This window comes from Hemicordylus capensis, chromosome 1, assembly GCF_027244095.1.
Source record: "Hemicordylus capensis ecotype Gifberg chromosome 1, rHemCap1.1.pri, whole genome shotgun sequence".
Lineage (NCBI taxonomy): Eukaryota > Metazoa > Chordata > Lepidosauria > Squamata > Cordylidae > Hemicordylus > Hemicordylus capensis.
The window spans coordinates 127,172,842-127,193,385 of NC_069657.1; the positions used below are offsets into that span (position 1 = coordinate 127,172,842).

Here is a 20,544-nt window from a genome sequence, read left to right on the forward strand (position 1 = left end):
TTTTTATCAGGAATAATTCCGATTGAGTTCCATGGGATTTATTTCCTGGCTGGTAGGCATACGTAGGGTTACAATCCTGTGCACACTTACTAGGAATAAGTCCCATTGAAGTTCATTGAACTCGAGATACTTCCTAGTAAATATGGCTAGGATTAAGCGGCGTGACTTGCTTAGCAAGCCTACTTATCACGAAAATTAATCCACTGAACTTCCGAGTAAAAACGAGTTCATGATCAGGCTGTAGATAGCGTCAGCAATGGAGACAACACTTTAAAGTCAAAGAAAAGGATGTTACTCTATTTCCTCAAGTTACTCGCAGAACAATCATTAGAAAAATGAAAGCTTTTTCGTAGTCCAGTATCTTCTGAAGTTTACGGTAAACTTCTTTGGTTCGCTTATATTATCCTCTTACGTGTCACGTCCCGCTAAAATATTCATAAGTGGCATGGTGGTGACCCTTTGGATTCCTTTCCTCCCAAACATTGCAAAGTTTAGCCTGGCGCACTCCCTGAAATATTTGTCTCCTCCTCCTCCAAAGCAGCTCCGAATTAATGTGGACTTTCAATGATAGCTGCCCATAAAGCCCACTTACTTGGGAGTAAGCTCCGTCCAAATCAATGCGACCTGCTTGCGTCCGTGAAAAGACTTTCAGATTCGGGGGTATTAGACGTGGGGGTTTCCCAAGAAAATTTAACTTTCGATAAGGAAAGGTAAAGCCTTTCTTATCTTTTGTGGAGAAGCTTGGGAAATTGTGGAAACTGCATCGTGCCTCTTGGCACTCAAGTGATGTTGAAAAACAGTTGCAGTAGATTGGCCTTCGTTTGGAAGGAAGCGCGGGCGTGAGCCCAGGACCCGAAGCTTGTGAAGGGTTGTCAAGAGAGGAGCTAAAACACTGGACCCTTACTTACGACCTAACGTGGAAGGCAATTACACCCCTTCAGGGACCCTCGCTGCCTGCCTCTCGTTGCAGATCGGAGTACAGCCTTCCAGGGAGAGGGAGGAAGAAAAAATGGCAGGGATCGAGGCGAGGATCCGGTAGCGGGATCCGGTTTCTTTGAGATTTGCCCAGCAGAGGAAACGCAGCAGACGCCTCTTGCTCTGGAGAGAGCCTGACTTTGGTTCTTCCCGCCCCACCCTCGGGTTGGTGACAGTGTTGAGAACTCTCGCTTTGTGTGTGCGTGTCTCCCTTGTTGTTGTACTGCTACACAAACCAGCTACGAAACTATCCCCAGCGAAATGTTTTCCGACAGCCCAAGAATGGGGGTTGGCTTGAATGGCAGCCGGTGAGAGGAGGAAGCTTGAAAGACACACGAGTAGTAGCGCGAGGCCTTTGACTCCTGCAGCGCCTGTAGGAAGGACGGCTGATTTTTGGCTCCACTCCTCCCTCTCGGCTTTCTTTTAAGAAGCCCAGTGGCGTGACTTCTAAACAAGGGACGGACGCTTTAAGGATCCAGCACGTTGTATTGATTTTAAACAAATCCTCTGCCCCCGCCCTCCCTTCCATCTGCGCTCTGCCCTCGGATTAAGTTTATGAATCGCCCCTCAGTATAAAAGTAACATTGATTACCTCCAAACTGTATGATCACTTAATCAGAGGACTGGATGATTTCATACGCCTCACTCAATGGCGCGGATTCGAAGCGATTTCCCCTTTTGAAAAGGAGAGAGAGGGAGGGAAATAGCCCTCGCCCCCCTTTCTTATTAAAACGCCAACAATACATGAAGGGAGGCAGCTGGATCCTCCAGGATTTACGGGCTTTTCTCTTGCTTTCATGCAAGCAGGTGTCTTTGGGACTGCCATTGTCTCAGCCTACCCCCCCTCGGCTAATAATAGGAGCTTCTGAAATGAAAGATCCATACGTCCAGCTTTCAAATCCTTCAGATGGCCTGGCCTCTAACGCAGCAGCCCTCCCCTAAGGTGCAAGAAGCCACCCTCAGGCAGTTATTAACTGACTTAGGAGTTTAGCTGCTTTCAAAGCATCCTATTTATCTGTACACAAAGATCTTGGCAAGCCGCTCCAGAGAGTTAACCTTGAGTCTTGTGTGCTCCCACAAATGTTTACAATCTCGAGATTAAATCTCATTGTACTCAAGTGTAGCACTTCTGCCATCTTCATGCTTGTTTGTTTGTTTCCTTGCTTTTCATGTGTTTGCATTTCTGTTATCTCTGACTCCTCTCTTACCTAGTTAACTTAGGCCACAATCCAGCGCAGAGTGAGGTGAAATCAGTAGGTTTAAGCACACCTAACTGGCTGATTGGACTGTAGCCTTAGTTAATCTCCCAGCAGAGCTCTCCCAACTGTCTTTTCAATCCACTGAAATAGGCTGGTGCAGATTCCCCCTAAGCATTTGAGGAGTTACCCTCTCATTTTACTGACCTCCCTTCCAAACCTAGTAGTCCATATCTTCAGTCACCAAAACATTGTTCTCCCCTCAAAAGTGTCTTCCCTCCAATGCCCAAAAATTCAAGTGAGGACCTGTCCTTCAAACTTTCCTTCTGTCACTGCGTATAAAACCTCTTGTTTTCTAAAACCTCTGAATAATATCCCATCATGTCTATTTTATTTTCAAACCCTATAAACCAGCCTCAAACAAAAAACAAAACAAAGCAAAAAAACCCCACAAAAATATAATTGAAGGAAGTTCACAAGATGACATGGGGTGGCGGAATAAAGTGTATTGTTCATCCTCTTTTTATCCAACACATGAATTAGAAATACCAAAATGGGGTAGAAAGGTGGGGTGGAGTACTACATGTCCATCCAAATAAATAATATAGAATGCCAAATAATAGACGAAACTAATTTTATGTTATGTTTGATATTCAACAATAAATAAATATGAAAGTATACAAAATGACAAGGTATTAGTAAATTCATCAGTCATACATAAGACAGAAGGAACTGCTTTTGTCAAACCCGATCCAATTGAAAGTTATTTAACAGTCCAGTCATCCCTAAGTGGATGTGTGGACACCTCCAGAATGTGCTTGCGACACTCACTGACTGACGCCTGGGTCAGGTCAGCGGAATACTCTCTTGCTTCACTGATGTGTTAGCAGGAGGGAGCGGGGGAGGGGAAATCCTGAGGAAACTATTGTGGTCTGAGTGTTAGACCAATGCCGTTTCCCTGCAACTGAAGCAACCCATACAGTCGAAAGGTTTAGATAATTAAAAAGTAAAGTGTGTAGTCAAGTTTTGACTGCTGGCACCCACAGAGCCCTGTGGTGGTCTTTGGTAGAATACAGGAGGGGTTTACCATTGCCTCCCTGCCCCCCGCCCCCCCCCCCACCATGCAGTATGAAATGATGCTTTTCAGCATCTTCCTATATTGCTGCTGCCCGATATAGTTGTTTTCCCATAGTCTGGGAAACATACCAGCGGGGTTTCGAACCGACAACCTTCTGCTTGTTAGCCAAGCATTTCCCCACTGCGCCACTTAAATATCCCACAAGTGATTAGCAGCTGCACTAAAAATGATCCTTAGAAAAAGCCCTTCCCAATCTCTCAGACAGCACAGCACTTTTGCTGCTACTGATTTCCATGGCTTGGGATTTCCAAGACATGAACATTCATTCTTTGTGTCTTTCCGAAATAGTCTGTGGAGGCCCATTCTGCTCCGTAGCCACCTCTGAGCCCAGTATCACTCCTTTTTGTTTAAATCATGCAGTCTGAATGGGTATCCCTTGTAGGCCTGCTAACAAATGTAGCAGAGAATTGATAAAGTGCATGAGTGTGGGTGTGTGTACATGTGAACAGTACAGGAGGCTGAATACCCACTTGGCAAAGATGGAAATAGTTTTCCAAGTTGCCTTATACAAGGAGAAGAAAGAGGAGAACTAATTTTCCCTCTCCTGGATATCTTTGGAAGGTGTGCCGCTGCTCCATTTCTCTCCTCGACTTTGACTGGCTACGCCCTGCATGGCACTGCCTCCTTCTTATTCCCATCACAAAGCACACTGCCCCCTATTCTTCTGGCCTTTGTAGCCATATGGCAAATCCATGTAGACACAGCCAACATCCATTTATTCAGGCACATAATGTCCTGCAACAGGGAACAATTGGAACTTTGTTTGCTTCTATTATTGATGCGAATGGGCGAGAGAGGGTGGGGGAGAGCAAAAGAGAAATCATTTAACTATAAGAGATATCCAGCTAATTATGAGCCATATGTGCCTTTAGTGTCAAAGCAATCCTACGAAGTTCATTTTAAACCTAGACCACTTTATTAGGTGCGGAAGACAGATGTCCTCCAACAATGCATGCATTAGAGGAAACCCATGTAGCGGAGATCTTGAAATATTTAACTGGAGCTTCTTCATTTGTCAGGGGACTTTAAAGTGCCATTTGTCACCAATATATAGGCAAATGGTGGGGGTGGGGGTTGCAAATGGGATTCTTACATTTTGGGGGTGGTAAAATGTTCAGATTCCCTACAAATGTCAAGCATTTTCTGTAGGATTCATACGGCAATAAAATAATGGCACTGATTGGACTGATATTAGCCTTTGGAGCTAATGAGAACTCTGAATTCTCTTTGTCTTTGCTCATTCTTCCAAGCAGAGGTTACAATGTTCCTTTAAAAACATTTCCCTCCTGCTCAGCAGCCAGATAGAGAATTTATAATATTAAAATCCCTCCTTGGGTGGAATGGAAGGAGTGTCCTTAAGCAGTAATCCTACAGCACTTTCCCAAAGGGTTAGGCATGCTGCAGGGAAATTAAGAGAAAGCTCATTAGGGGAAAATCTTCATTCATTTTTCTATTGATGTGGCTGTCAGACAGTTCGCTCCTCAGCCCCTCGAATGCAAACAGCTCTTGGACACCTCAGACCCGGCAAAGAGAGCAGATTTGTGTTTATTAGTGATTGAAACTCTTATGTGTTTCAACCAGTTTGACTTTTTTCAATCAGTTTTATTAGGTGCCTCCCTCCTATCCATTCTTACTTCAATGAAGCAAACGCTAATCTTTCCCAATATATTTATTACTTATTTAAATTATATGCCACTTTTCTGTAAAGCAGCATACACATAAAAAGAAGAAAACAACCAAAAACAGTAAACACAGAACAAAAATATCGGCCAGAAAAATACAAATGCCTCAGAGACCAATAAAATAATATCCACAGTCAATTGCTCAATTAGAAAATGTCTGTCAAAACAAAAACATTTTGACCAGAAGATGGAAGACAGTGAACGAGGGGACCAAGTGAATTTATGAGAGGAGGGTGTTCCACTTTATATATAATATTTTGAGGATAATTAATGAAGATAATCATTTCTCATTATTATTTCTCCCTAGGTATATCAGCTCTCATCTTGGAAGTCAATATCAGTGCCTTAATTAAGAGAGGTATGTAGACAACTGGTAAGAGTGTTCCCCACTATCAGGAAACAGCTCCATTAAAGTTCAATTAAAAAGCAAAAAAAGCAAAACCACATTTTAAATGTGTGCATCAGGAATTGCCAGGTTAATAATTCAAGTTCACCAGTCATTCAATCAATGCTTTCAGCTACTTGCATTCATTTCTTCTGGGGATCTTTCTTCACATCAAAATTAGTCATTAAGCAGAGAGATCTGGGGTGAAGCAAGGGGCAAATGTTGTGCAACATGTTCTTTGTAAAACTTAATCCAGCTTTTGTTTAGGCCAAAAATGTGATCAAGATGTATGCAGTGTAAATAATAATCATAATATGGTAATGATCTCACATTCTTTCTTCCACAAGTTACCTTCCTGGATTCAAGAATCAGAAACTGCGTCTATGTTAAGGGGGTGGTACAGAGTGCTGAGTATGTATGTCATTTAATCAAAAACCTAGGCAAAGAACCCATCTGGAGCCTCTTTGGAAACTGAATTGATTATGGGAAGGAAAATAGATATAGTGGAACACCTCTGTCAATATATACAGAACTAATCAGGTTACTGCTGCTGGGCTGGCCTGTCTCTAATGAAATAACCTCCGTTTTGCTTCAGCCTGCCAACACAATGAAGAATTCATTATACAGCTGTCTCTCCTAAGGTCTGATTCATCAAAGACATCCCCGTAAAAGGTTTCTCTTGCTTCCTCAGAATGAAAATTAAAATCCTTACTCCTCAAAATAAGATAATGATGGCCATGTCTTTGGTCTTCCTTATTCCACTAATAGTGACTGAGTATATTCCAAGACAGCCCCTCTTCCCTCAAATGAATAGGAACATACTGATAATTAGTCAGCTGCTTGTCAAAACTGATCCGGTACTTGTCAGAAGTACAGTCAGAACTGGCCCAGGACATGGTTCTACTGCTGAACAGGAGACAGGCTTGAACCACACATCAGTCACTCAAGCAAGCACACACACTTTTGGCAAGACTGTTGGCAATATGAACAGATAGAGATGGCTTTGCAGAGGTCTTGGTACTTCCTGTGGAGCAGGGTCATGCATACCATAGGCCATGTTTGTCATGTCCCATTTATAGAGTGGTGGGGTAGTTTTTTACCTGTTCTTTCCTGAAGCACTTTGGGCAATCCAGTGGCATCCAGGTAATGTCAGGATAGGTTTTTCAAAAAGATGCTTCTGGTCACATCACAACTACCTGTTGAAAAGTCATCTGCTCTTTGTAAATCATTCATGCCTCCAGTTCTATTTCACATAATAGCACTTACATTCATAGGAACATAGGAAGCTGCCATATACTGAGTCAGACCATTGGTCTATCTAGCTCAATACTGTCTACACAGACTGGCATTGGCTTCTCCAGGGTTGCAGGCAGGCAGGAATCTCTCTCAGCCCTATCTTGGAGAAGCCAGGGAAGGAACTTGGAACCTTCTGATTTTCCCAGTGACTCCATCCTGTAAGAGGAATATCTTACAGTGCTCACATGTGGCCTCCCATTCAAATGCAACCAGGGTGGACCCTGCTTAGCTAGGGGGACAAGTCATGCTTGTTACCACAAGACCAGATCTCTCATTCAACTCTTTGGTGGGAAAAACACCATGGTATACATTCTTGGCTTGAGTTTTATGGAAGTTCTACTGACTCCATTGGGACTTCAGCAGAATTAATTATGTATAGGATTGCAGACTGCCCTCCTTTGCAAAGGGGTTTTTCTTATGGTTTTTGCAAAGAATGAGCTCTTGAAAGGGCTAGAAGGCTGTAGGAAAAAAAAGCTTTCCTATACTACAACTACTGTGCACATGCTATGAAATATCAAGAAACAGCATTTCAATGGGATATCAAGATCTTTGTTTTTCAAACTCTCACATCAAGTTTTTATAACTCTCAATTTTTAGCTTTTAAAATAACTTTTAATTTGAAGCTTAATACAGATTATGGTTTTTAGCCTGACTTTTTACTTGTTTACTTAATTTGGTTAATTTTATTACTTTTATTTTACATTGTATCTATTTTATTGTTGTGAGCTGCCCCGAGCAGTAGTGTACTGGAGGGGGGGGGATATAAATATTTCAAACAAACAAACAAGAACCCTGCACCATGATGCACAAAGTTCTCCTTCTCCTTCTCCACTGCTATCTGCTGGCCCTCTTGTCCCTTCCTATCTTTTCTTTTAGCAGTTCATCCCAAATCACTTAATATATATTCAAAACAAGAGAGACACTGGAGCATCAGCCTGCAGGAAAATGTTTGAAGGATCAGGATTGGGCTGTAAGATTACCATAACTGCCAGCCATTATGGTGTTCCTTGTGGCTATCCTGTTCTCACATCTGGTGGATATCTTATCAGTCAGATATGGTATATACTTATAGCCCACCTTTCTTCCATGATACAGCTCCTGGTGGTATACATGGAATTTGGTCCCCCATCCATGTCCTGACCAGACCCAGATCTGCTTACCTTCAGCAAGGTTGCTGCATCAGACTATGCATGGGACTCCGAGTAGCTGTTCAGAGCTCATTTGCTCTATTAATCATGTTGTTATTATTAATCTGTATGTATAATCCACGCTTTTCTGAAGCCTCAAAGTAGGTAATAATATATTCCTCAAAACCTCCTGTGAGGTTTTTACTATTATTCCTACTCTACAGTAGTAGTACTTGACATAGTCAAGGTCACCCAGTGAGCCAATGGAGGCTCAACTGGGGATGAGCACAAGACACAATTCCGTTATCTATTGGCCCATGCTGTAGATTGACCAAAAGGACAGAACAGGACTGTATATAATAGAGTTGCACAGATGAGAGATTTCAGAAGGTGTAGTATTCCTGTTCTGTACTTTGGCTGCACATGTGAACACCACCTCCATAGCACACAACTCTGAACAGGATTTAAGAGTCCTCTTTTGCATCTGGCCACTGTACTTTGCCAGTTCTCACACTTGGAGAATTCTACATGTAGCAATAATAAGAAAACCTCTGAATATACATACACACACGGCCAAGTGCTAGTCAGTAAGCTTGGCAACCTGTTTACTGAATTCATGGCAAGGTGTGTTCCACTTATCAGCAGGAGAGAGATCCTGCAGCTGGATGGCTCAGAGTTAACTAGCATAAGTAGCCTGATAACTATACAAATCTAACAGCGGAAATGGAAATCTTCCCTTCAGGGTGAAATGTTTGCTTGCTACTCTTCCCCAATTCCTGTCTGTAGTTGCTTTCCCTTGCCTCATATAAGTCAGCACCAAACTGAAATGTACTAGGCCATATCCTGCAAGCAGCAGCATCTGTGCTAGTTAATTTCACTCCTAAGAGAGAGAGAGCTACCTCAACTCTCTCAATATGAGAGATATTGAATACAGTCTCAGTATGGATATCCATCAGCCTTTTGGTACTAAAAAAGTCCCAAGGCTATTTTGGACATGGGGTGCAGGGAACAGAGTATTACTCATTATAAACACTATTCAGTAGGTCCCTGTGACAGACACACCACATTATACATACTGTATGTCTATTAATGATCACACTTCTGGGGTTTATTTTGGCTTCCCCAGGTACTACTTGAAGTGCTACAAAACAAAATGAATGTTTGTGCTGCAGACCATGACAATTCAGCAGTACCATGTCCAGATATCTGAAATGTCACAATTTGCACACAACATCTTTGTATTGTCAAAATAATCCAGAATAATATGCTTTATTTCACAGCCCATCTTTCAGATAGGTGCAAAGGTGCTGTTACTATGTATTACTTGTTAGATTTTGACAGCTTTATTATTGACATCAGTGCATTCAAGTTTGGAATAATTTTATACCTGCTGATTAAGCTCGTCCTTCAAAACTCCAAAATCACTCTGCACCACCAGACTCAGAAAGTGTCAGGTGTGCTATTATTTTGTACTGAATTTGAAAGGGCTACTCTGAAAAATGATCTCAGGGCTAGGATGTTTCTCAGAAAGGGTTAAGTATGCGATTTATTATCATAGAGTGGTAGATGGCCTTAGGCTTCAATCCTATGCAACTTATTATTTTTATTGATTGATTGATTGATTGAATTTATATACTGCCTAGTATGAAAATCTCTAGGCGGTCTACAGAACTAAAACATAAAATATAACACATTTAAAATTCATAAAAAGATAAAAATGATAGATTAAAAACACATTAACTTTTAAAAATTGACTTAATTAAAAATTCATTTAATTCAGAATAAGCCCCACTGAACACAGCAAGGCCAACTTCTGAGCAGGAGTGTAACTATAATTGAATACAGTTGGCTGGGCAAAAGCTTGCTTTTCATTCTCCATTCCCCACTCATTGGCATACTGTTGGCTCCTGACAGGACATCTCGGCTTCAAGCCTGAAGAATCCTTTCCAGGAGAGGGGAGGGGTAGAGTGTCTGGCAGCATCCCTCCCTCTTCCTAACAGGTTGGCTAGTGATCTGGTTTAGCTTACCCCTCCCTCAGCTTGACTGGCAGGCTCAATAGAAAGGGAAATTTCTTTCAGCACCAACCAGACTGTTATGAGGAGAGGAGGAGGGAGGAATGTTGCCTGAAACTCCTTCCCTCTCTCCCTTCTCTCCTGAAACGGAGACAGACGTCTTTCTTTTATTGGTATAGCTAATATTTTTGGTGTTTAACTCTTTGATGTCTGGGGCCCACCAAAATAATCTGATTCAATGCATCAAAAGCAGGAATGGTGTATGCATGTGCAAGTTATATGTTCGTGAGCAGGAATAAGGAGAAGTGAATCTTACTTTCCCCAGTCCTGAACCCCTTTATATGGAATTAAGTTTGATTTTAGGGGAACTGGCTTTCAAGTAAATGTGTTTAGAGTTTCTATCTTCATTTTTGATACTCAAATGTATTAAGAGGAAAAGCAAATGACACCCACTTCTATAATTTTTAGATACCCATTGATTCCTTCTGTTAAACCTGGAAGCAGCAATGCAATTCCATGCCAGCAACAGAAGAGATTAAAGGGAGGCAACAAGAGAGGGCGAGAAATCTTGAAATAATTTTCAGTGAAATGAAACCTAGGCTGTAACAGCAGAGACTCAACAGGAAACTGTTTATACATTTCATTGATATTGAGTGTGCAATGGCAGCTGAAAGGGGAATACTGTGAAATGTCAAGGAACAGGAGGAAATTTTATTTATTTATTTGCTCACTCATTCTTTTGACCTTCAGAAGATAATGCCAGATCAAGAGAATGACCATATCAGGAGGAGGAGGATCATGCCTTCATTTCTCTACATGACTGTAGATTATTTCGGCTTCAGGAGACAAGAATGTCCCTTTAACATCTGACCTGGCCTTTATTTAAGAGAAGCACTTCACGGTTCAGGAAAGACAGACAATTTTCTAATTCCCAGCACTGCTGGAGGCTGAGGCAGCAACTTCCAGACAGGACACCTGCTAACACTAGAGAAATGGCATTATTATGTCTACAAGTTTACAAATCTGAGGATCAGAAAGCTTTTGCTGCTGCTTCTACAACACAGGCCAAGGATGACGACTTCTTCAGAGTTTCAGAGGGTTTTGCAAGAAACGGTCTCTTTTCACTTCCAGTCTCAGCAGATCGGTTTCCACGTGAAAAAGTCAATAGTCAAAGAGCTTCCTAAGTTTCATTGGTGTGTAGCAGAAAGGGGATTAAGACTTGGGGCCTTTTTACTGGCAAGCCTTTAAGCAAATAAAGGTTATTGAATTTTTAAAAGAACAGATAGGATAGCCTATTAAACAGCAAACAAATCAATTTGAAGCATTTTAATAAGAATCTGGGCAATACTTGGGTATAAATGGTTATCCATGCACTGTTTTATTCATTTTTGTTAATTGCTTTCAAGATTAGAAATGTTTGTAATAGTGAAACGCTCAATCTAAACACATCTCCTTGGAAGTAAAACTTGCTGGCTGACAGGATGAGGAAAATTACTCAAAGAAGTTCCACTGAAATTAAAAGGACAAGTTAAACAATACCTAAGATTTGTAATTTCAATGGGACTACTCTGAGTAACTGACACAGGTTATATGTATGCTGCTGTCTGCCACAACCGGAAACTTCAGCAGAAAGGATATGTCAGTATCACTGCATAGCTGCCCCTTTGAACTCGCCACCAATTCCATAGAAGCATAGAAATGTTATAAAGTCCCTGAAAACTTTTCTTAAATTATATGTTTCATATAGCAGTTAGATAGTTCATTTCATCAAATCTTGCTATACATCAGTTCTGTAATCACTGCACAAGTTATTGTGCCTGCGTTGCAGATGATGGCTGAGAGATAGTGGATGACATACTGCACAAGGCTCCATCAGCCTAGGAATGGCGCATTTGCACAGTTGCATAAGAGCAGAGGGGCAGCTGGGTAATTGTGGAGCCTGGACCTAAAGGCCTTTGGAGCCCTCCTCCCACCCGCTGCAAATTAAGCCTCATCCCCCCCCCCACTCCGCCACACACAGACACTGACACATGCAGTATTTTTAACACGTGGGTTCCTGAGGGCACAAACAGCAACTGAATTCACAAGAATGTAAGAATATAAAACAGGTATATTTATGCAAACATGCAGTAGCAAAAACATTTCAACATGCAACTTACACATTTCTTTCCCCACTCCCCCCTAAAACAGAGGTCACTCACATGCATCCGCCTGGCGCAGGTCACAGTCACGCTCGGCTGCCAGGTGCAGCATGGGCCACCTGGGGCAAACTAAAGAGGATTTGGGGGCCCCCAGGGGTGTGGAAGCCCCAGACTTCTGCCCAGAAGTCCAGGGATAAGAGCACCTCCGCGTAAGAGTGCTCTTGTGAAAGAGGGAATAATTACACCAACTCAGGTGCATGATAGAAGGCCATTTTCCCAATGGCCCTCTATTGCATAACTGTTTGCAGAATTGTTCCATCTTGCACAAGAGTGCTCTTGCACAGCTGCACAAATGCTTCATTTCTAAAGTGACCTGCCTTGCACAGTATATCAGTAGGACGCAGCTTCTGTCCTAGGCTGATGGAAGTAGGCCACTGGCTTACGTAAGACTGCATAGTGAATTCATAACTGGGCAAAGATTTGAACGAAGTGTTTCCTAGCTAGCTCACACTAAGCCACTATGCTACAGCAACATATGAAGGCCTTGAATTAATGCAAGATATAACTGTCATCAGGTAACACTTCATTAAAGTATAAAAGGTAATATAAAAAGAAAAGGTCCAGAGTATGGACTGAAGGCACATGACCCTTAAAGCTAAGCAGGTTTTCATCCAGTCAGTGCCTGGATGGAGACTGGCTCCTGTGTACACTGCCATGAGTTCCCTGTAGGAGACTGTGAGTGTGTCTGTGTGGATAGATATAGGAGCATAGCTAGGGGAGAGGGGCCCCCGTGTTCACCCCTCTTCCCAGTGGCACCTCAGAGTGAGGGAGATAATGAAGAAAATAGGGAGGGGTTCTTTGAACCCATCCACTCAATTATAGTTACACTCCTGGATGGATGGATAGATAACCAATTATACCTTTATAGGTAAAGTAAATCTGGCACACGGAAAATTAGCATGTTGAACTTGAAAGCACAGGAATGGGTTCATTACAGGCTTGTACATGCACCGCTCTCTGCTGCACCGCCAGGATGCATCAGTTTGGCCCACATGAGCCATCCCTGGTTCTATTCAAATTCAGCTGCACTAAAATTCAGTTGCGCATTGAACTTCTAGTAGACCTTTTTCTTACCTCCAGTGGATGATATGGACCCATAGCTTAGAGAGACAGGCTTGCAAGCTGTCTTGGGTAAAAATGCCACAGTTATCTCTTAGTAACAACAATGCAAACATAAAATGCAGTGGCTGACATCTACGCGAAGTGCACGTGTAAGCTGCGGCATGGACACACAGCAGCACCTCTCACACAATTCCCACTGTCCTGAGCAAGAGGACGTTGACTCGAGTCCAGAGCGCTCCCTGTGCTCCAAGTGCTTAGTAAGGTCAGGAATATTTGTTGATCCTGCAGTCTTACTAAACACTTCTGGAGCATGGGGAGTGCTCTGGATTCTTAGCCCTCTTGCACAACCGTGTAAGTGCAGGAGGACTGAGGGAGTTGTGTGAGGGGTGCTGCTGCACAACCACACACCCTACTGACATGCCGGTTTCATTAGGATGTCCGCCACAGTGCTTACAACTGCTGGAGCAGCTTTTGTGCTTGAAAATGTTGGAGGATTCTGGCTTACACCTCTGTGGGGTAAAGATTAGCTCCAAGCCTTTTAAAAATTGAAACAAAATGAGCGTAAGAGTTTTCGTTATCTATTAGAACCAGTACTAATGAATTCCTCAGGTATCCAAATCTTTTTTCATTACCATTTAGCACTTCAGGACATTTTCTGTCTTGAAACCACTATATAGCATGGCCACTAGGCTGAGCTTCACATGCACATCCTCATACCTTAACTAAGCTCTGGACTAGGGATGTGCACGAAAATCTTCGGCGCCGACGGGGATAGCACTTTAAGGGCGGGGGAGGGTGTACTCACCCCTCCCGCCGCATTTCCCCCGCCGGCGCGCTGCTGATTTTAAGCCCCTTGGGGCGGCAATGTTCCTCCCTGCCGCCCCGTTTCCCCCGTCTGCCGGAAGTGGCCGGAAGTCACGAGCACGCATGCGCCCGTTGTGCGTGCGCGCGTCCTTCTGCCATGTGCGCGCGCACGCACGACAGGTGCACACGCGCGACTTCGGGCCACTTCTGGCCGACGGGGGAAACGGGGCGGCAGGGAGGAACGCTGCCTCCCCGAGGGGCTTAAAATCAACAGTGCGCCAGCGGGGGAAATGCGGCGGGAGGGGTGAGTACACCCTCCCCCGCCCTTAAAGTGCTACCCCCATCGGCGTTTCGGCGCCGAAACTGCCCCCAGCGCTGAAATGTTTCAGAGGCCTTCATAATGGCCTCCGAAACGTTTCGGGCACAAGCCTACTCTGGACCACTGACAGGACTTGGTTTTCATACATTTAATATAGGATGAACTTAATAATGATCTGATTCTCACATTCCAAACAATGCAATGAAATATGCATTTATGTATGCATAAATGCATTTGGAGTAGAATTGCTGGATGAGATTCTTGTACCTTTCATAGTTGTGCAGAAGATGGTATTTCAGATGCGTAGCTCTTCTCATCTCTGCATGACAAATAGGACTTGCCAAGATTACCGGTTCTGTACAACTATTAAAGGTACAAAGACTTCTTCTCCTATGCACCTGGCCACTCAATTCTGTTTTGCAGTGAGAGAGTGAAATGGAAATAGGCTGCCACTTTCAAACAGCCCACCACAGACTCACTAGTTTTAGTGAAGTTGGTTTGTGCAAGTTGGTTTGTGTCAAAGACAAACTCCGGCTATGATCCCCTGAAACGTGGTGCTTGGATTAGGCAAGCAGAGTCCTACTGAAGTCAATGCAGCCACACTGGGTTCCAGCCATGAGTTTGACCTCTCACCTCTTCTTATTTCCTTCCACTGATTACTATTAGTAGATGTCATCTTCCGTTCATACCACTTTAAACTGGATGCAACTACAGAAGGCAACACAGCTGTGGGGAGATCATCAGACTAAGTCTGGAGACAGACCACTGATGTTTTTTCAGAGATTTGAAAGAAGGCTTCCTGCTCATTTGTGTTCATTTTCACTTCTGGTTCAAGCTTCTGTGGGCCACAAGTTTTTGTACTGCTTCAAAAACCTGCGATACCTATGTGGTCACGAGTATGGTCACAAAGGCATCTGTCAGGAAAAAGAAACGTGGCTGAGAAATGGAGCCTTAACCACTTTATGCGATGAACAATTAGTCTTCAGCCTAATATAAACCTCACAGGAAAGAGCTAAAAAGTGAACTACATGTGATCCCTTGATCCCTTCAAAACAAAAACAAAAAGAGGTTGCATCAAGAGAGGGTCATTTTGGAGCAAAGAAGCCATGTTTGTGCTTAACCCCACCTGCCACTCCTTACTCCAAATTGCATCCCACCAAGTAGTTTTCTCCCTGCAGGGTCCAGATACACAAATGTATTAGGCACCTTGTGGGAGAATGCCGCTAGCAGGGAGTGATTGGGAGCAGCAAATGGAAGGTGGGGAGAGAGTCAAGTGTCCTGCTGCTGCTTCTCCTTTCCAAACTGACTCCTCCCACACTGGCTTTTCTCTATGAAAAAAACATCAGAGTTATGTTGTGCACATGTGCATGGAATGTATAGTTAGCAAAAACATTAGTCAGGTTGTCTTACCAGCGGCCTCCACTCAGCCCCCTTGCCCTCAAATCTTCCAGTTGACAAAATTGTACAATGGGCTACTAGATTTCTTCAGCAGATTAATAATTATTGTCACCTTATTTACAATGTAATAGTTAGTGAGGTCATCTACACAATCAAAAACTGTGTTCTTCCTAGGTTTTGGAGCTGTATGTGTTCACAATTTTTGGTTGTGTGGAAGCAAGGTAGGAGGAAAAGCTACCCAGGTTTTCCTCCTACCTTGCTTCCACACAACCAAAAAATTGGGAACACACACAGCTCCCAAACCCAGGTAGAACACATTTTTGATTGCGTGAATGACCTTGTATGTTACCCAAGTCTACCAATTTAATTCTGACTGCACTGAAGGACTTCCCTACTGCAGAAAGGGAATGAACTCTGTAAAATGATAATAGTTATAACCTGACCCACTGACTTGCTGGGAGGACAAGACGTGAAAGACCCTTTACATTAGGCTGTATATAAAAACGGTACATAGGTTAGGTTGTCTAGAGTGCTGACTGGTAGGATAGACTGCAGGTGAGTGGGGGCAGATGCAGGTTTCCCTACATCAAGAACTCCTTGTAAACAGAAGATCAGCACAGCAGGAATAGAAGCGTTCGCCAGACCTGCTAGTTTTCTTTTTGCAAGGTTTTTTGTTTCGTTTTTTGCTTTTTGTTTTGAGGCGATCTAAAAGTTCTGTCTGTAGTTGTTTGCTGTGTGGAGTTGCAGCCCTCAGGCGATGGACGCGCCGCAGTGAAGCAGCTTCTAGGCTGGACCCGGGCGGGGTGAGCTTTTGGTCCCAAGCACAGGCTGATGCTACAGGGGGGAGCGGTGCGGGGGGCGCTCCAGTGAGCAGGCAGGAGGGCGAGAGAAGAGACGCAGGTCCCATGTGCTGATTTTAATCTAATCATTTCCCTGTCAAACTAATCCCTGCCTGACTCGGATAGGACTTTAAGAAACGTGCCTGGAAACCCAAAAGCAAATCTCATTTGAATGAGGCACACACTCCTCGGCCCCCATCTGCAAAGAGCCGCAATTAAATGCGGAGAGAGAGAGAGAAATTAGCATTTTCCGCGGCCATCTGGCATGAGGAGCAGGCGATGGGGAACAAAAGGAGTTGGGGGCGGAGGGGAGAGGCGAGTGTGCCACGGCATTGACCTGCAAATGAGCCTTTGTGAGCGAATTAAAGCTTCCCGGACCCCCCGGGACACCCCAAAACAGGCACCATTACAAACCATCCGGACTGAAATCCACTCATCAAAACTGTCTGCGACGGGGCTGGGGCGGACACGCCATGGAAATACGCACCCCAAAGAGCCCACCTCATCATCAGCCCCATAATAGGCGCCTAATAGCGGGCTGCTTGAAATGACGTGGCGCTTTCGCAGTAACTGGCTACAATCGGCCGCCTGCCCATGTTTTCCCCACGCCTGCGGGATCTGCAGCAGGCCAGACTTCGGCAGCTTCCATTGGAGGGGTGCTGCGAATGGTACTCTAAGGGAGGAAACACGGGGGCGGGGGGACACACACACCCATCTATACATTCCAGTCCCAACTAGGGGTGTGTCCGAACCGGTCTGGAGGCCATTCTAAAGGCCTCCGAACTTCCAGACCGGTTCGGACTTGGCCGGTCGGGGTCCGGGGTCTTCCTTTAAGGGCGGGAGGGCTTGCTTACCCCTCCCGCCTCTTTGCCCCCTCCAGCGCCCGTATTCTATAGTATAATTGGGGCGCTGGAAACCAGCCGCCTCTGCCACCCCCCCCACCCCCGCGTGCGGATTAGGGGCAAAGAAAAGCTAATGCCGCCCCCCCGCCCCCCCCCCCCCAGTGCTCACCACATTTGTGGAAAAATAGAGAGGATCTCTTGCCAAAGTCTCCGGCCCAACTGGGGCCTTGGGCGCGCGCGCACACGCGATAGAACTTCTTAACTAATAGAACTTTCGCCGGAGGCCCGGTCTACCCGCTGGGAAGAGGCCGGGTAGACCATAGTCGCAGAAGCAAAAACACACACAAGGGAATGAAGAAAGGACAGAGGAAATGAAATACTGCTGGGATTTAAGAGACAGTATCCCAAGGGAACATGGGATAGCTATAGCTGTCACAGGGTGAAATTTAACAGCCTATGTTCAGTTTGTTACCATCACAGCATCTCCTTGCCAGGTGACATAGCACCTGCTGAGTGCTACCTAAATGTATAAATGTTACCTAAATGTATCACTAAATGTATAGTAGTCCTGACAGAAAAGAGCTGAAAACCCTAAATAGTCATAATAGAAAAGTCTGATGGCACCTTAAAGTATAACAAATTCATTATGGCATATGGTTTTGTGGGCCTGACAAAACGGTTGCTTGCCTCCAGTTATCATATATGATTTAAAATGAAATTTGCTGAAATTTTAAAATGAAACTGAGTTGTTATAAGTACAGTATGTTAAGTGTTTTAGCATCTCTCACAGAGTGTGGAACATTGTTGGGTGGCTACTCCAGCACAGAAGACCTCCATGCCAAAATCTTTCAAAACTGGTTACTGATTGCATTGCTGGGAAACCCAAAGTGGTTACAGTCTCCTCATAAAACCCATCTGTGTGTGCTCAGCTGACTGTTGTTTCTAGCAAAAAGATGATAACGATCACAAAGCCATTAAAAAGGCAGAGTCATGTGACATTCAGAAAACTTGAAGATAAGACCCAACTTCATCAGCTGTACAAAGGGGACAGAGTAAATCGGGAGTATTTTAATACATGTGTGTTCTGAAGTACAGTGGATGAACATTCAAGCAAACAAGGCAAGACATGGATAACTGATGTGCAAAGCCCTTCTGACTGCTGAAGAGTGAGACACAGCCATGATGCTATGTCAGTGTTATGAATAAGGGACAGAATGTGTAAAACAGCCATTTAAAATGGAATGTACACTAGAAATGCCACCAAAGTGCAAGCCAGGCCAAGCTCTGGTAATGAATTTGGGAGTTGACTCAAGCAGAGCCCCAATAAAAATGGAAGTGGGACTTACCAGATGATTTTGTAAAGTCCTGAGATGGCTGTACTAAGTCTTGTTGTACTTGTATGGAGGCTTCTGCCATGTAAGCTGCCAGAGGTCCCATTACATAGGCCTCCAGCAAATGCAAAATCAGTAGTATCAACTGCATCATCAACTAATACAATACGATACGATAAATCTTTATTGTCATTGTCCTGTACAGAACAACGAGATTGAATCTACAACAACCTCTACAGGACCTAACAAAGAATAGCTGAATATATCCCAATATACCCCCCCCCATACCCATTACTCTAAAAACTCTAAAAGAAACACTAAAGAACTCTGAGAACTGAAAAACAAAAACCCCATCAGAAACTGTATTTTGCTGCATTCAAAGCTAAAACCGCTTTTGGATAGAAGCTATTTCTCAAGCGGCTGGTCCTGGCCTTTATGAACCCATACCTCCTTCTCGAAGGCAGAAGCTGAAAGAGATCATTTCCAGGGTGCGTGGGATCCTGCACTATCTCTACTGCTTTGTTAAAACTCCTGGTGGCATAAATTTGATCTAAAGTGGGAAGAGTACACCCAGTTATTCTCTCCGCGGTCTTAACAACCTTGGACAACAATGCTCTTTCCCTAACTGTGCAACTCCCAAACCACAAACAGATTCCATAGGTTAACACACTCTCTATGGTACAGTGGTAGAACATCAACAGTAGATTATTTGAAAGATTATTCCTCCTGAGAATTCTCAAGAAGTATAGTCTCTGCTGTGCTCTCTTCACCAGATCTTTGGTGTTTGCTCCCCATGTCAGATCATCTCTCAACTCCATTCCCAGAAATCTGAACACCAAAACCAGTTCCACACAAATCCCTTCAATAATGAGTGGCTGAATATCCGATTTACATTTCCTAAAATCCACAATGATCTCCTTTTTTAAAAAATTGAGGAATAAGTTATTCTCCCCACACCACTCTGTCAGCCACTCCACTTCCTTCCTGTAGGCCGACTCCCCTTCTCCAGCAGTAATCAGACCAATCACAGTTGTGTCGTCTGCAAACTTAATGATCTTATTGCTGGGGTAGTTGGGAACACAGTCATATGTGTAAAGCGTGTACAAAAGTGGGCTCAACACGCACCCCTGCGGCGTCCCCGTATTTATACTGAGGTCTGCCGAGACATGAGAACCCATCCTAACCCGTTGAGAACGATCTAATAAAAAGTCTAATATCCACCTGCATAAGCACGGTGGAAGCCCCAGATCTAATAATTTGGGCACCAATCTATATGGAAGAATAGTATTAAATGCAGAACTAAAGTCAACAAAAAGCAGTCTTGCATAGCTCCCCTGTCTCTCCAGGTGGGTCAGGACAGTGTGTAGGGCCATAGCCACAGCATCCTCCGTGGATCTCTTCTTCTTATATGCAAATTGACCGGAGTCAAGTCCAACTGGCAGACAAGCCATAATACGATTTCGCACCAATTTCTCAAAACATTTCATTATAATGGGTGTAAGCACCACCGGACAGAAGTCATTCAGACTGTCTATGTTAGATTTTTTTTGGTAGAGGCATAATAGTAGAGGATTTCAGGCAAGGTGGAACAGTAGCTTGGACCAGAGATCAATTAAAAATCTTCATAAAGATTCCAGCCAGTTGTTCCGAGCAGTCTCTCAACGCCCTACCAACCACTCCGTCAGGGCCCGTAGCCTTCCTCGTATTTATTTCCTTCAATATCCGTCTCACTTCCCCCTCTTCCACCCTAACAACGTTTCCCTCGGGGAGTAAGAGCGGTGACTCTGGCAGCACTGCTGGAACCACTGCCGGTGTCACCTCAAACCGGGCAAAAAAGGTATTCAGCTCCCCCACCAGGGAGGCACTGCTCTCTACAGTTGGTGGACCACTAGATCTGTAGCCGATAAGTTGCTGAACCCCCTGCCACACTTGTCTGG

At 44.0% G+C, this 20,544-nt stretch overlaps 1 long non-coding RNA gene across 3 annotated transcripts; it reads left to right on the forward strand.

Annotated features, from left to right (window-relative positions):
- The first annotated feature begins 304 nt into the window (after positions 1-304).
- LOC128340958 (uncharacterized) lies at positions 305-11,090 on the forward strand. Of its 3 annotated transcripts, none has more exons than XR_008314108.1 (3): positions 305-1,918; positions 5,299-5,349; positions 10,280-11,090. It is a non-coding gene; the product is annotated as an uncharacterized LOC128340958 (long non-coding RNA). The 3 variants fall into 3 exon arrangements; XR_008314109.1 differs by having other exon boundaries at positions 305-1,283; XR_008314110.1 differs by having other exon boundaries at positions 305-1,174.
- Positions 11,091-20,544: the final 9,454 nt, after the last annotated feature.